The 13331-nt window shown below is 33.2% G+C and overlaps 1 protein-coding gene across 2 annotated transcripts in view; it reads left to right on the forward strand.

The window, feature by feature from the left end:
- Ccdc91 (coiled-coil domain containing 91) overlaps window positions 1-13331 on the forward strand; it is a 347370-nt gene that overhangs the window by 149552 nt on the left and 184487 nt on the right. The window lies entirely within an intron of this gene.

The following is a 13331-nucleotide window of genomic DNA, read 5'->3' on the forward strand; positions in this document are numbered from 1 at the left end:
ATTAGGTTTTGGGCTTTGAAGAGGAGAAATAGTCTTTAATTTTCCTGGTGGATTCAGTCTAACAGGTAAATCAGACAGACAGAGGTGGAAAAACATTAAATGAATTTGATTCCCTCTGCTGGTTCTCAGATGCAGGTGCTGTGTGCAAGGAAGTAAATTTGCCAACATTTTGAATGAGCAAAGAATAGGATCCCTCTGCAGACAGGTGTACAATCCTGCTAGCACCTTGATTTCATCTCAGTGAGACTTGTGTTGACTGCTGACATAGAGAACTGTAAGATAATTTTCTTTTGTTATTTTAAATCACTAAGGTTATAGTAGTTTGTTATGGCAGTGATTAAGCAATTGATATAGCCATTTATTATCTCAGTGGGCCACTTTGGTAGGGCTGGGGTTAAACCTTGTTGGAGCTTATTTAAAAGAATGAGAGGAATGGAAGTGGAGACACACTGAGTAGATACAATTCCTCAGTGGATGAGGGGCCAGAGAGAATTTTTATTTATTTATTTTTTTTTGCTAGAAAATATTATATAACATGATTGTGGGATTGATTTAGTTTGAGTGGGAAAATTAAAGAGAAGCTCTGAGAAGAGAGCCAGGTTCCTGGTAGTTGAGGAGATGTAGGATCTAGTTGAAAAGTAAGGGTGTTGTCTTTATATGGAACACAGTTTTTTTCACAATAATTGTAGAAAAGACTACATACATGGGTCCAGACATATATAGAGAAGTAGATAGGCACATGTAAGAAGTCATCTTCTGTTTTACGAGACTGGAGAAAAGAGAATTGAAGAGATACTGGAGATTTCAGAGTGAAGAAATTGTGAACCAGTAGGCTTAGCTGTTTAAAAAACATCACTAGTACCTTGTATCTGAATTTGACATACTTATTTGTTTTTTTATTTGGCATAGGTGGAAAGTCCTACATAATCCTCTGAGGATACTGGCCCTGTAAACTTAAGGTGCTGAAGGGCGTAAAATACATATTTTGTGTAGTCAGGTTTGTGTGTGTGTGTGTGTGTGTGTGTGTGTGTGTTGAAAGAGAGAGGGAGAGATGAGAGAGATTGAAAAACAGATTGAGAAAGAGATGAGAAGAGAGTTAGAAGTACATAGAGAGGAAATACACACCTATGTGGACCTGTATCATGCACACAATATGCATATACATTCAAATGCATACATTCAACTCCCTTAACATCTCTATTTCTCAAATATAATATATAACAATGTAACCTGTTTATATGTAGATTTGCACAATGTCATATATAGACTCCTATCTGTATATAGAGGTGTGGGGTTGGGAGAGCTTGAGAGGAAGGGTACTGAGCCACACATACTCAACCTTTTCTTACCAACTGAAGGATTAAGCAATCATCTTGCTTTCTCTTTGTTGAAAGAGTAGGTGGAATAAGAGGCTAGCAGAATTACTGAATTTCCTTATCAGATAGAAAAATGACCTCAGGGAAAAGACCCAGCAGTTCAATTTCTTTACCAGTCCTTTCATTAATTATAAAATACGGAGGAAAAAATATGCCCTTCTCATCTTTATGGTCTTTACTAGTTGTATAATTATGTAACTGAACAATTTACTGATTTAATACTAGTTTTTTAAAATAATAAATGTACTTAGGGAGTTGTTATCTTACTTTATAAAACAAATTCTCTAGAAATATGTGTTATTTAACTTTTTGGTGCATTGAAGATTTTATCATCCTTTCAAAGGTGAACCTCTATTTTTTCGTAGACATTATGCATTATTCTAACATTAATTTCAGAAAAATTGACATGACTTTTCTGAGTGATATAATTCTTTTGCTATCTTGTTAGCTACTTTTGTCACAGTAGGAGAGAACAAAAAGTAGGTTAGCATCTGAAGGCTATGATCTGTATTTTATGCAACAATTTCTTCTGGTATTTTTTTATATTTATTTATTAGTTTTCGGTGGACACAACATCTTTATTTTTATTTTTATGTGGTGCTGAGGATCAAACAGCGCCCCATGCATGCCAGGTGAGCAAGCTACCGCTTGAGCCACATCCTCAGCCCTCTTATGGTATTTTAATTTCATATTTAAAATAATTCTTAATTTTATACTTTCAAACTAATAGATATTTCAAAAGTAGAAAAAAATGCAGTGTGAAATTTTAGGGCCATAATTATAGTCATAGGTTAAAATTATATCAAGAAGGTAAGAAGGTAATATTTATGTAAGAATTGAATTTAGTGAGCTGTAAATATATAAATATATATATAATATATATATATATAAAAGAATATGTATATAAAAATATGTATATATAAGAATATACCTAATTTAGTGTTAATACAACCATATACTAATTACTGGACCACTTTTAAGGAAAATAGTCAATTTTGGCAATTTTTTTTGTCAATAGATATATTTAACTGTTTTTGTTTTTAGTATTATGGAACTCTGGAACAGTATGTATAGTAAAAATATCATGTTTGTGGTTATATATAGAACAAAAACTTTTTCTGAGGCATTAGACTTTCTCCCTATTTCTATGAATTATTTTTCTCATTTGAAAAAAATTCATATGTGTAATATGTTTATTTGTATTCCATGTCAGTCTTTATTGTTACATATGGTTTTATTCTGAGACAAAAACTTAAGTTAAAATCTCTTTGCTTTATCAACAGTTTTTGTCAAAAGGGAAAGAAAGATGATAATGAGGAACAGAAGTATTTACTGATCGATTACAGTGTATAAGGCACTATGCTGTCTGCTTTGTATGCATTAGTTATTTAAATTTTATAATAAACCAGTAAGTTTATTGTCTCTTTTTACCAATGAGGATATTAAAGCTTAGTTTTTGACATCATTCAGGTCTTTCTTCTAGGCCAATTATCCTTCTACCATTTTCTTCCTCAGTAAATACTTAAAAAGCATTGGTTGTTTATATTCACTACTTAATGTCATTCAGGTGCCAATAGAAAAGGTACCTGCCCACATAATGAACTGAGAGGAAGCTGAGATTATTGTTTTATCCCTCAAAATGTGAACACTTTATCTTAAGCCATGGTATCAGAAATCTTATGAGAGAATTTGTTTCATTGAGTTAGGTTATTAAGATGGATACTTTGTGTTTTACTATCTTAAAGGTTAATAATTTATTTTCAAAATGACAGTATATTTACATGGTTCAATATCTTAAGTACAGAAGGTAATATGATACAGTCTTCTTCTCACAGTTTCTGCTGCCTGGTTTCTGTCCCTACTGTTCAGTCAATGCTGTCAGTTTCTTATATATCCTTCCATGGATATTTTAGGTATATACACGTATACTGTTTATATTTATGTGTATATATTAATTTTTCTCCTTTTTAAATACAAAGGTATCATGTGCTCTTTTAGTTAAGAACATAAATAACAAGAAAAAAAGAACATATATTATATCAGTATAGTAGTAAGAGCTTCTCCTTAATCATCTATTGTAACCAAATGCAAGAGGTTCTCTCCTTGGTGAGTGTTAAACCAGTAAGTATGACCAGAAGATAAGAAAATGCAAAAGAATTTCTTAACATCAATGAGTAAGGTTGTACCAGAGTTTTCTGCAAAGGGATGTTCTCCTTGTGGAAGAGAAGCACAGGGATTTTATTCAGGGAGCTTATACATATCATAGAGGCAGGCCTTTTAGGAAATGGCTTAGTTTAGGATGTGTGTTTCTGAGTGTGCTCAGTTCAGGGTCATTGTTCAAGAAGGAAAGACTGACAGGATTCTGGACATGCTCAACTCAGGGTCTTAAGAGCACATGTTACAATGGTTAAATGGAGGACAGAAAGATTTTTTTGGTATGCTCAGTTCAGTTTTATAATGAGCCAAGTTTAGGATCCTAAAAGAAAAGTTAGAGTGGCTTTATGATCTTTGCTGGTTCTTCCTAAATTTCACCAAAAAGTTTTAGCTGAAACAAAAGGAAAGGACGTTTTGAAATTGTGTTTATGTTGGAATTTGCCCTTGAATGTTTCTGTTTTGCTTTTGCATCTAACACTCATTTAGTGAGTTTCCTAAATGAACATTTATGTGGTTTTTAACTTTTCGCTACATTTACCTACACATTCTTATGTATTTAGATGTTGTTACTAAGTATGAAAACTGTAGGGTTTGTATAAGTATTTAATCATTCATCATGTATAGTTATTGCAGTCTGAGATTTAAACACAGATAATATTTGTTTTAAAAAATAATTTATCAGAATTATAAGAAAACATAGTCACTTGTAAAATACTTGCTATGAAAAACAACATTCACAGATCCTTTCCCCACTCGTTCTTTTTCTGTTACCCCAACAGCAACTACCTTCAAATATTAAATTAGTATTTCTGTCTCAGCTTCTAAATGATATATTTTAGTATATTTAAAGTAACATACTTTTTATAGTATTTGTACTCCTTGGTTTTTCAGATTTTGTAAATCGTACTTCTAATCCACATTTGATGCCCTTTTATTCTCTAGTACAATTGTATCAGAAATTTGGTTAGATCAGTATTCAAGTATAATTTTTATGTAAATGCTATTGTTATCTGAATGACATCACATATTATGATTTTTTTCCCTTCCTGAACAACTTTTTGTTTATCTTGAATTTATTGTTGCCTGTGCTTCTTACTCATTATGATTTTTTCTATGAAAAGTTTTTCTGTTAATTTTTGTTATGATCTTACATATGTTAAGACATCTGTCTCTCACAGATGACCTTATGTTTGACTCATTTGGAAATTTGGAGTATGTCAACTGTCCTAGAAGTACACTTATACACTTCTAGGGTCTTTACTAATAACTAGTTATTTTAATTTGCCTTGCTTCCCCAGATTTGTTTTTCTGATTGGGAAGCCTATTATGAGCTTTGTTCTTAAGACAACTCTGACTTTTAGGAGTGTTTCCCACATAAAAATGATGTTTTGTTTAAGATTATTTTATTTTGGACCTTAAGTTAATTCCCCTTATTTCCTATAAGACAAATGATATTGTACACATTAAGGTAAATGTATGAGTTAGATATGTTTTAATGGTGGTCCTTTTTAGTAGTCAGTAGAACTAGAGGTGACAAGTCTTGGACTTATATATGTCCATTGGGGAGCTATCTCAAACATCTTTTCAGTTCTATAAAATGAAAAGATTCAGAGAACAACTACAATTAAAAAGCTCTTAGAAATTCAAACATAATAATAAGGGATCTGTGAATGTTGTTTTTTGTAACAAGTATTTTACAACTTGCTATTTAGTTCTGGGGAATTTCTTGAATTTTGATGAATTGTTCTGTTTTGTTTTTTTCTCTTTGCTTTGTAACAACTATTGTATGGTTCCTGTATCTACTGGAATGCTTGTCTTATTGTATCTAGTTTTCATGTTTTATTTCTAAGTTTTTGGCTGATATTTTTAATCCCTTTTTTCATAGTTGATGTTTTCATGTAATTGTTTTGAACTTCTAAGAGATTTTTTTATTATTGTTGTTCTTTGAATCTTTTCATTTTATAGTATTTGTTCTTGTTTTGTGAATGTCCTATTTTCTGTGAATTCCATGAAGTTAAGGTTATTTTTCAATCCTCCATAATCTGTTATTTCCAAGATATTTTTTTTCTTTTCTGGTATTGTCTTCTAATATTTGTCATCCATCTAAGGACTTTTTAAATGGCTGGTGGTTCATAGATATCTCTTATTAATTAGTTTTAGGCATAAGCAGTTTTGATTGGAAGCTCCATATTACAGATGAGGCATGGTATAGTATGGATTAACTGTAGGGTTTTTTGATAAGAAAAACAAGAACTACTTTCCAGTGTTTTAGTTGCACTCTGCATGGCAGCAACAGTAAATGATTTGTGTATGTTTTGCTGTCTATTTTAAAGATCTGGTATTATTGCTAGTATTAAGATCCATATTAAATTTCCAGAATTCCATTTAGGAGAGAGAACTCAAATAAATAGTAATTATTACTTTTAACACTTAAGAAGAAATTTGATAGAGGCTATGCAATAGTCTCATCAGGAAAAACATTTTATATTAACATACTAGTTCTTCTGGGCACACATGGGACAGAGTAAATGTGAAAGCACTTGAGGTCTAAAGGAAGAAGTTCATTCAAAGAAAGGTAATGGAAAAGTACCCTATTAGATACCTAAGGTGGCCATAACAAATTATCATCTACTTGGTGGCTTAAAATAAAATAAATATGTTGTCTCAAAGTTGTAAGGGTCAGAATTCGTATTGTCAGGAACACACTTGCTCAGAGTTTGCAGGGAAGAATCTTTTCTAGGTTTTCATATACAACATTTCTTGGCTTTGGGCAGTATTACTCCATTTTCTGTCTTCATTTTCACATGGCCTTCTTCCCTATGTCTTAAATCACCTTCTCTTTTCTCTTATAAGGAAATTAGTCATTCGATTTGGGGCCAGCCTTAAATCCTTAGTTCACTGATCCTTAATTATATTTGCAAAAGATTACATTCATAGGTACCAGGGATTAGGACTTGAACAAATCTTTTTAGGGCCATAACACAACCCACTACAGTCTTATCCTGATATCCCCAAATTTTATTTATCATTGTGTAAAATTCATTCATTCAGTCTCAACTTCCCTGGAAATTTCAATCCACTGAAACATCAGTGGTAAGTCTAAAAATCTCATCTAAATACCACCATCTCAAAAGCTCCAAATGTCATCATCTAAACCATCTAACCCAGGTGTGGGTGAGACTCTGGGTACAGGCAGTCCTGGTGTATATTTCCTTTCTGTCAATAGACCTGTGAAACCAGAAAAGAAGTCATTTGCTTCCAGAATACAATGGTGGTACAGGCATCAGATTCCCATCTGAAAGGGGGAAATCACCAGTCCTGAAAAAGTTCAGAAGCCAGTATGGTAAATTCCATTAGGTCTCAAAGGCTTGAGAATAATCATCTGTGATTTTATGTGTTACACTTGTGGCTCCAGTTTGGGGAGCATCTGGATGTGTGCCTCCAGCTCAGTTGATGTATGGGCCTGCACTCCAGGTGCCTTCTGTGCCCAGGGTTGTGACTTTATTACCTTTTGCACTTGGAGCTCTGTTTTCCTCTGTGACTGTGACTGCTGGCTTCTGCCTTATATCCAGGACTTGAATTTCTGCCTCTGGGCCTGTGTTCCTGGTCTGTGCTCCTATAGCTCTACTTTCAGAGTCATTGTTCCACTCTCTTGAAGGTTAGCATGTATTTACAGTTTTGCTGCTTGTCAGCTTATCTCCTGTTTGTAGAATCCCAGAAACCTGATGGTCTCCCTTATTTCTTTTCTTCCCCTTCAGCCGAAGATTTTTTGTATTTCCAATAGTATAACATTCTCAAAACTATGTGGATCTCCTATGTACACTAAGGGGCTTAATGCTGTTTGACAGTTGGTTCTCTACAAATCCTTTGGTCCAACTCTGTATCTATTCCCAGCTTTTTATACATGGTTTCTTGGACCCATGAGCCATTTACCTAATTTTTTTAGTAAAAGTTCATCCAGTCACACTCCTGATTTTCTCCTAAGGCATACTTTTATAATAGTGAATTTCCCAATTCTAGCTTATTTTGTAATATGAATAGACTAGGAACAACCAAATCATTAAGTGCTAGTTCCTTTTTGCTTAACACTTAACTTCCTTAATGCATTTCTTTCCTCTTACATTTTACTAAAAGCAGCAAGAAGAAACTGGTGTGTGCACCTTGAACCCTTTGCTTAGAAATCACAGCTAAATATGGACATTTATCACTTTTATGTTCTGTCTTCCATCTAATAGTAGAATGCACCTCAGCCAAAATTTCTATTCCTTTGTAGCAAAGTTCACTTTTCTTCCAGTTTCCAAAGATATGGCCCTCATTTCTGTCTGCAGTCTCACCAGAAGCACCCTAATGTTCATACTTCTACCAGTATTCTTTTCATTATGATTTATTTACACTTTCAAATGACAGATGCTCAGGGTTAGTGATGTAGCTCAGTGGTAGAGCATTTACCCAGCATGCATCAAGTCCTGGGTTCAATCCCCAGCACCAGTTCCCCTCCTTCCAAAATATAAGGTCAAGTAACAGTGCTTTTTCTACCATGTTCTTCACTTCCTCTTAAGCCCCCATTGATATTACTTTTAATGCCCATATTTCTACTAACCATCTTCAAAGCAATCTATGCTTTTCTTACTTATATCTGAACATTCTTTCAGTCTTTGCCTATAACATAATTCCAGAGTCATTTTCATTTTTTTAAAGTACTTGTTATAGCATCACCCTTCTTCTTAGTACCAAAATCTATATTATTTTCCTAAGCTTTTGATAAAAATTTTCCAAAACTTGGTGACTTTAAATAGTATAAATTTATGTATGAATGTCAGAATTCTTAAGTCCATATGGTAGCAGTGCCATGTCCAATCAAACTCTGGAAAACAGCCTTAAAATAGGAAATAGTCATAAAACTTATATAAGAATTTTAGAGAGGTTTATATCCACAATGATTAGGGTAATGTTTATAGATTTAGTGTACATATAAGGTATTTTCTTTATCATTGTTATTTCTTTATCATTGGCTGGAAATTGTTCCTTGCTACACTGATGCCCACACCTGGAACCACAGAGTGGGGAGGGTTGTTGTAATTGTCCTAAATACAAGTATGTGAAGCTTTTTTTAGATTCAAAATGTTGTCTACGCTTCCCTCCGTCCCTCCCTCTTTTCCTTTTTTCCCTTCCTCCTCCTTTTTCTCTTCCCTCTCCCACCTTGTTTCCTTTATTATTTTTGACCTTCTTTTTCTTCCTCCTTACCTCGCTTCCATTTCTTTCTTCCCTGCTTGGCTTGAGTTAATCTTAAGCATCTATTTCTCAAGGTAACCAGCCTTTTAAGATCTTAACAAAGCTGAAGATAAATAATAATTTAATCTGGTGCTGAGTTGAGTTTCTTTTCTTTTTTCCTGTTGAAGCAAATAATAATGTGATATTGAAGTAGCAGTAGAAATACAGCCAATCAAATCAACAAATTAGCCATCATCAGCCAGGATTTTCTAAGAGGCTAAGTTTCTCAAGCTGTGTAGGATTTGGCCTTTGTTAACAGCATGTAACTGGTAAGGGAGATATTATGCTAATGGAGAAATGACAATGACAACAATAATTGCATTGTGGTAAACACATCTTCTCTTATGAATTCCACATGAGTAGTTGTTTTCATCTTCAGAATGATGAATTTGGTGACTAGCTTATAAATTCCTCATTTGCTAACTTATTAATTCCTTTCCTAAAAGTTTTGGTTTGGACATGGATATGAGGTTGTCATGTCTTTCTTTTGTAAATTAGCACATAGAAATATCAGTTACTTCTTTGCTAATACAAGCAGATTGTAGGGGTTTTTGCATACCCCATCTTTTATCTGTTAGGAAAATTCCAGGAAGAGTTTGCTTTATTATCTTGTTTTTGATTGAGAGGATTCAGCACAGCTGATAATTTGTATTTATTAGCTGATGAAATTTATGCAGTGTGTTAAGGCAGCCATTAGTGGGATAGGGCCAGAGATTGATGTTAATCCTTCATGATTTGGAGTATGGTAAGCTAAAGGGACAATCTTAATAAGCATGTGTTTCACTACTAGGGATGGTTTACTAGGCAAACATGTTTTATTTCAACTTGTAGTATTACATGATACCTTTAGACTGATTCTGATATCCCTATGTCATTTTTATCTCCATTTAGTATTTGGCTAAAAATAATTAATCTGTGAGACCAATTGGGGAAGAATTTGAAGTGTTATGTGCTGTTTTTGTTGGAGTGTATAAAGATACTGAGAAATCAGATAGGATGGAAAGATAAAGAGTAAACACTTATTCAATGGGAAAACTTCTGTTGCATAAGATTGTGAGAATTTTGCTTTCTTTAGGAATCAACTAGGCTTCTTGCAACTCTTAGATGTTAGGATTAATGAAAAATGAAGAGGTGTTGTTTTTCTTCTGTTTTGATAGTATGGTCTAAACAAATCTTTATTGTACTATTTTGGCATTTATAAGTAGACTACAAAGTGTGCTAGATTCTTCAGATTGTGGTAGAGAAGAATTTTATACTATGTCTCAGTCAGAACTTTTCAGTGCATTAGTTGGATGTTAGCCTACTATCTTTATTTTGATTTTTGACCCACAGATTTCCTTTTGGATAATCTGGAGGTGTTTATGCCTGCCTTTTCCAATGTAGTTGATTAGTTGTTATGAAAGGGATGCAGTCTTGTGGCTTCAGAGAAAGTAGTGGTGAAGTCTGTATTGAAAAACCATTCTCAATCAGATGATATTAGCTAATTATGTTCTGGTAGGCTATTTATAGACTGGCTCCTGGCCAAAGAATTTGGAAACTAACATCAGTTGTCTTTTAGTAGGTGGAATGTAATGCTTGATTGATCCATGGAGTTTCTTTCTTTTCCTCTTTTTCCTTTTTTAAAGATTTATAATAATTTATTCCAAACGTATTAATCAAATGTTGGATTTTAAAACCATCTATCTGGCAAAGAATTCTATTTGCTAAACATGGATTAATTTATTAGAGGTGATTAGTATGGGTTCAGTGTGGCTTGGCAATGGCCAACAATGATAGAATTTGAATTAAAAATATTTATTAATTTGTACCATAGCTTCAGGTCTTTTATAAATAAATCTTGAGTCAGGTATCTGAATCATACCAATAAAAACTTTGCTAATTTATCCTTTTTCTGGAAAGCACATGGTTCCTTGTTTACATAGCTATTCAACAGATACTTTCTGATTACTAATAATGTCCAGTCACATTAAGAATATGAGATATTTAATCATTTTGAAAATAAAGAAGTTGGGATCAAGTGGTTATGTGTAGTGGAGGATTGGTTGGAATGTGCTTTGAAAAGCACCTATTTAGCAGCATTTTTGTCAGACCAAAATTTCTGCTTGGCTGTAAAGAATTGATGAAGGACTATTTCAGGTTTTACCAAGAATGACCAATTATGACTTAGTTTCTTCAGAAGGTATGATATGTGACATAAGTCTCTGTATTATTGAATTTCATTCAGAAAGCAAACCTGTTAATAAGATTGGGAATACATTCAAACAGTTCATTTTTTAACATGATTTTTTTGGGGGGTGGGGGCGGTACTAGGTATATAATTCAGTTCCTTGTACATGCTAGGCAAGCATTCTACCACTGAGCTACATTGTTAGCCTAGAATATTTTTAAATAAACACTGAGATGACTGTCAGGAGATGTGATTTAGACTTTGCCCTGCCCTCACTTAACTCATTGACCTTGAACAAATTTCTTGACCTTTTCAAGCCTCACTTTTCTCAATAATAAAATGAGTGCATTGGGATAGTTATCTTTGACATCTATTTTTGTTTAAAAATTCTGCAGTTTTATTTAAGGCAAGAGCATTTTCCTAAGTCTTCCCTTTCTATTGATGCTTTGGGATTTGACATTTTGAAAGAAAGCTATCATTGTGGTTAAATTTGGTTTTGACTACATTGAAGATAGGTTGTAAATTTTTGACTTTATTTTCTTGAATAAAAATTCCAGACTATGTATATGTAGTATTTGGTTATTCCTGTATTTTTCTTTTGGTAATTGGGCAGCCTGATATGCTACAGTGTGGTCGTATTATTAACTTTGAAGTAAGCAGAGCAGAGTTGATTGATCTAATTGTAGCATACTCTATCCTAGACTAGCCTAAAGAAAGTTGGAAGGTTGTCTTAGAAATAATTTAATCCAACTCTCTTACTTAACAGGTAAAGAAATATGACCAAAAAATGTTTGTTAACTTATATGTATAACAAATCAGAAAAAAGAACATTAACTATAATCTTATTTGTTCACCCACCCAGCATGTATATGAACCTAAATTCAAAATCAACTTCCACATGTTTTAATATTCTTATTTTGATTTAAAATAGCTCTGTCTCTGTTTGATGAAGAAAAAAAATATTTTCTCATTTCTCACATATGTTTGGCCTTCAAATTCTATCCATTCTATTTTCTTTGTTCAGTCCTTATTTATTGAGCTGACACTATAAATAAGGCACCATGAGATAGATAGATAGATAGATATATTTTCAATATCAAGTAAAACTTTACCTTCTCTAACTAAACATGTGTCAGACTTTGAAATATTTCTGATGCTTGTCTTTTTCTCATCGTATCAAGAGCCATAATGTTAGAGTACTATCATTTTCTTTCCTAATATAGTATGTGTGTGTGAGGGGGTGGTGGTGTAGGCAGTGATAAGTTAATGCAAAACATTCAGTAATGATAGTTTCTATGAAAAAAAAATAAAGTATAATTTGTGGATAATCATGAATGTTTATTATTTTACATAAAATTTCTAATTTGTCTGAAAGTTTAAAAGGATTGTCTTGGCTACTTTACTGGAGAGAGAATGGAATTTCAGCAACAAGAGAGCATTGTAGTAATCCTGGTAAAGAATGCTCACGGTGCAACTAGAGAAGTAGCAGTGAAGATCTTACAAAGTGCTCAGACACTGGGTCATCTGATGGTTATAATATGTTTAAATAAATTAATTAAGGGAACAAATATTTGTAAAGGGTTTAGAACAATGCCATATTATTAAAGAGTTTCTTAAGGAATTTAAAATGAAAATCAAGACAACAAGATTTTGGGGCTGGGGATGTGGCTCAAGCGGTAGCGCGCTCGCCTGGCATGCTTGCGGCCCGGGTTTGATCCTCAGCACTACATACAAACAAAGATGCTGTGTCCGCCGATAACTAAAAAATAAATATTAAAATTCTTTCTCTCTCTCTCTCAAAAAAAAAAAGACAACAAGATTTTATAAAGAATTGTAGCACATGGTTTGTGAGAGAGAAAGAAGAGAAAATTAGAAATGATTTCAAAATTTTTTGTCTGAGCATGGGAATATTTATAGAGGAAAACCAGGATTTTGACTTTGAACTTCTTAACTTTCAGATTCTTTTTAGATACCCATGTAATTAGGTTAGTAGAGAAATAAATTTGGCAGTCAGCCATGACAGAGTTTGGGAATATATTGTAAGGAGTTACAGATAAATATTATTTAAGGTAATAGAATTAAGATTAATTAGTGTTTTAAAAAGAGGTCTGATCACCAGGGAACACCTACATTTAGAAGTTGGCACAATTTGTGCAACTTGCCAGGGAAAACAGTATTACCTGTTTTATTTAACCTCCCAGCACAGTTTTCTGGTTTTCTCTTTTGAGTTATTTGCTTTCAATTCCTCATGGCCTTGTGCTTCCCAGTACTCTTAAGTAGAACTTTTATTTCCTTTGCAGCATTAGAACTCTACAAACTGCCTGATCATTCACAGAAGCAAAAGTCAAGGGTTTTATAATTAT

Source organism: Marmota monax, unplaced genomic scaffold, assembly GCF_021218885.2.
Source record: "Marmota monax isolate L192 unplaced genomic scaffold, Marmota_monax_Labrador192_F-V1.1 WCK01_AAM20220418_F8-fsc00012, whole genome shotgun sequence".
Taxonomy (NCBI): Eukaryota; Metazoa; Chordata; class Mammalia; order Rodentia; family Sciuridae; genus Marmota; species Marmota monax.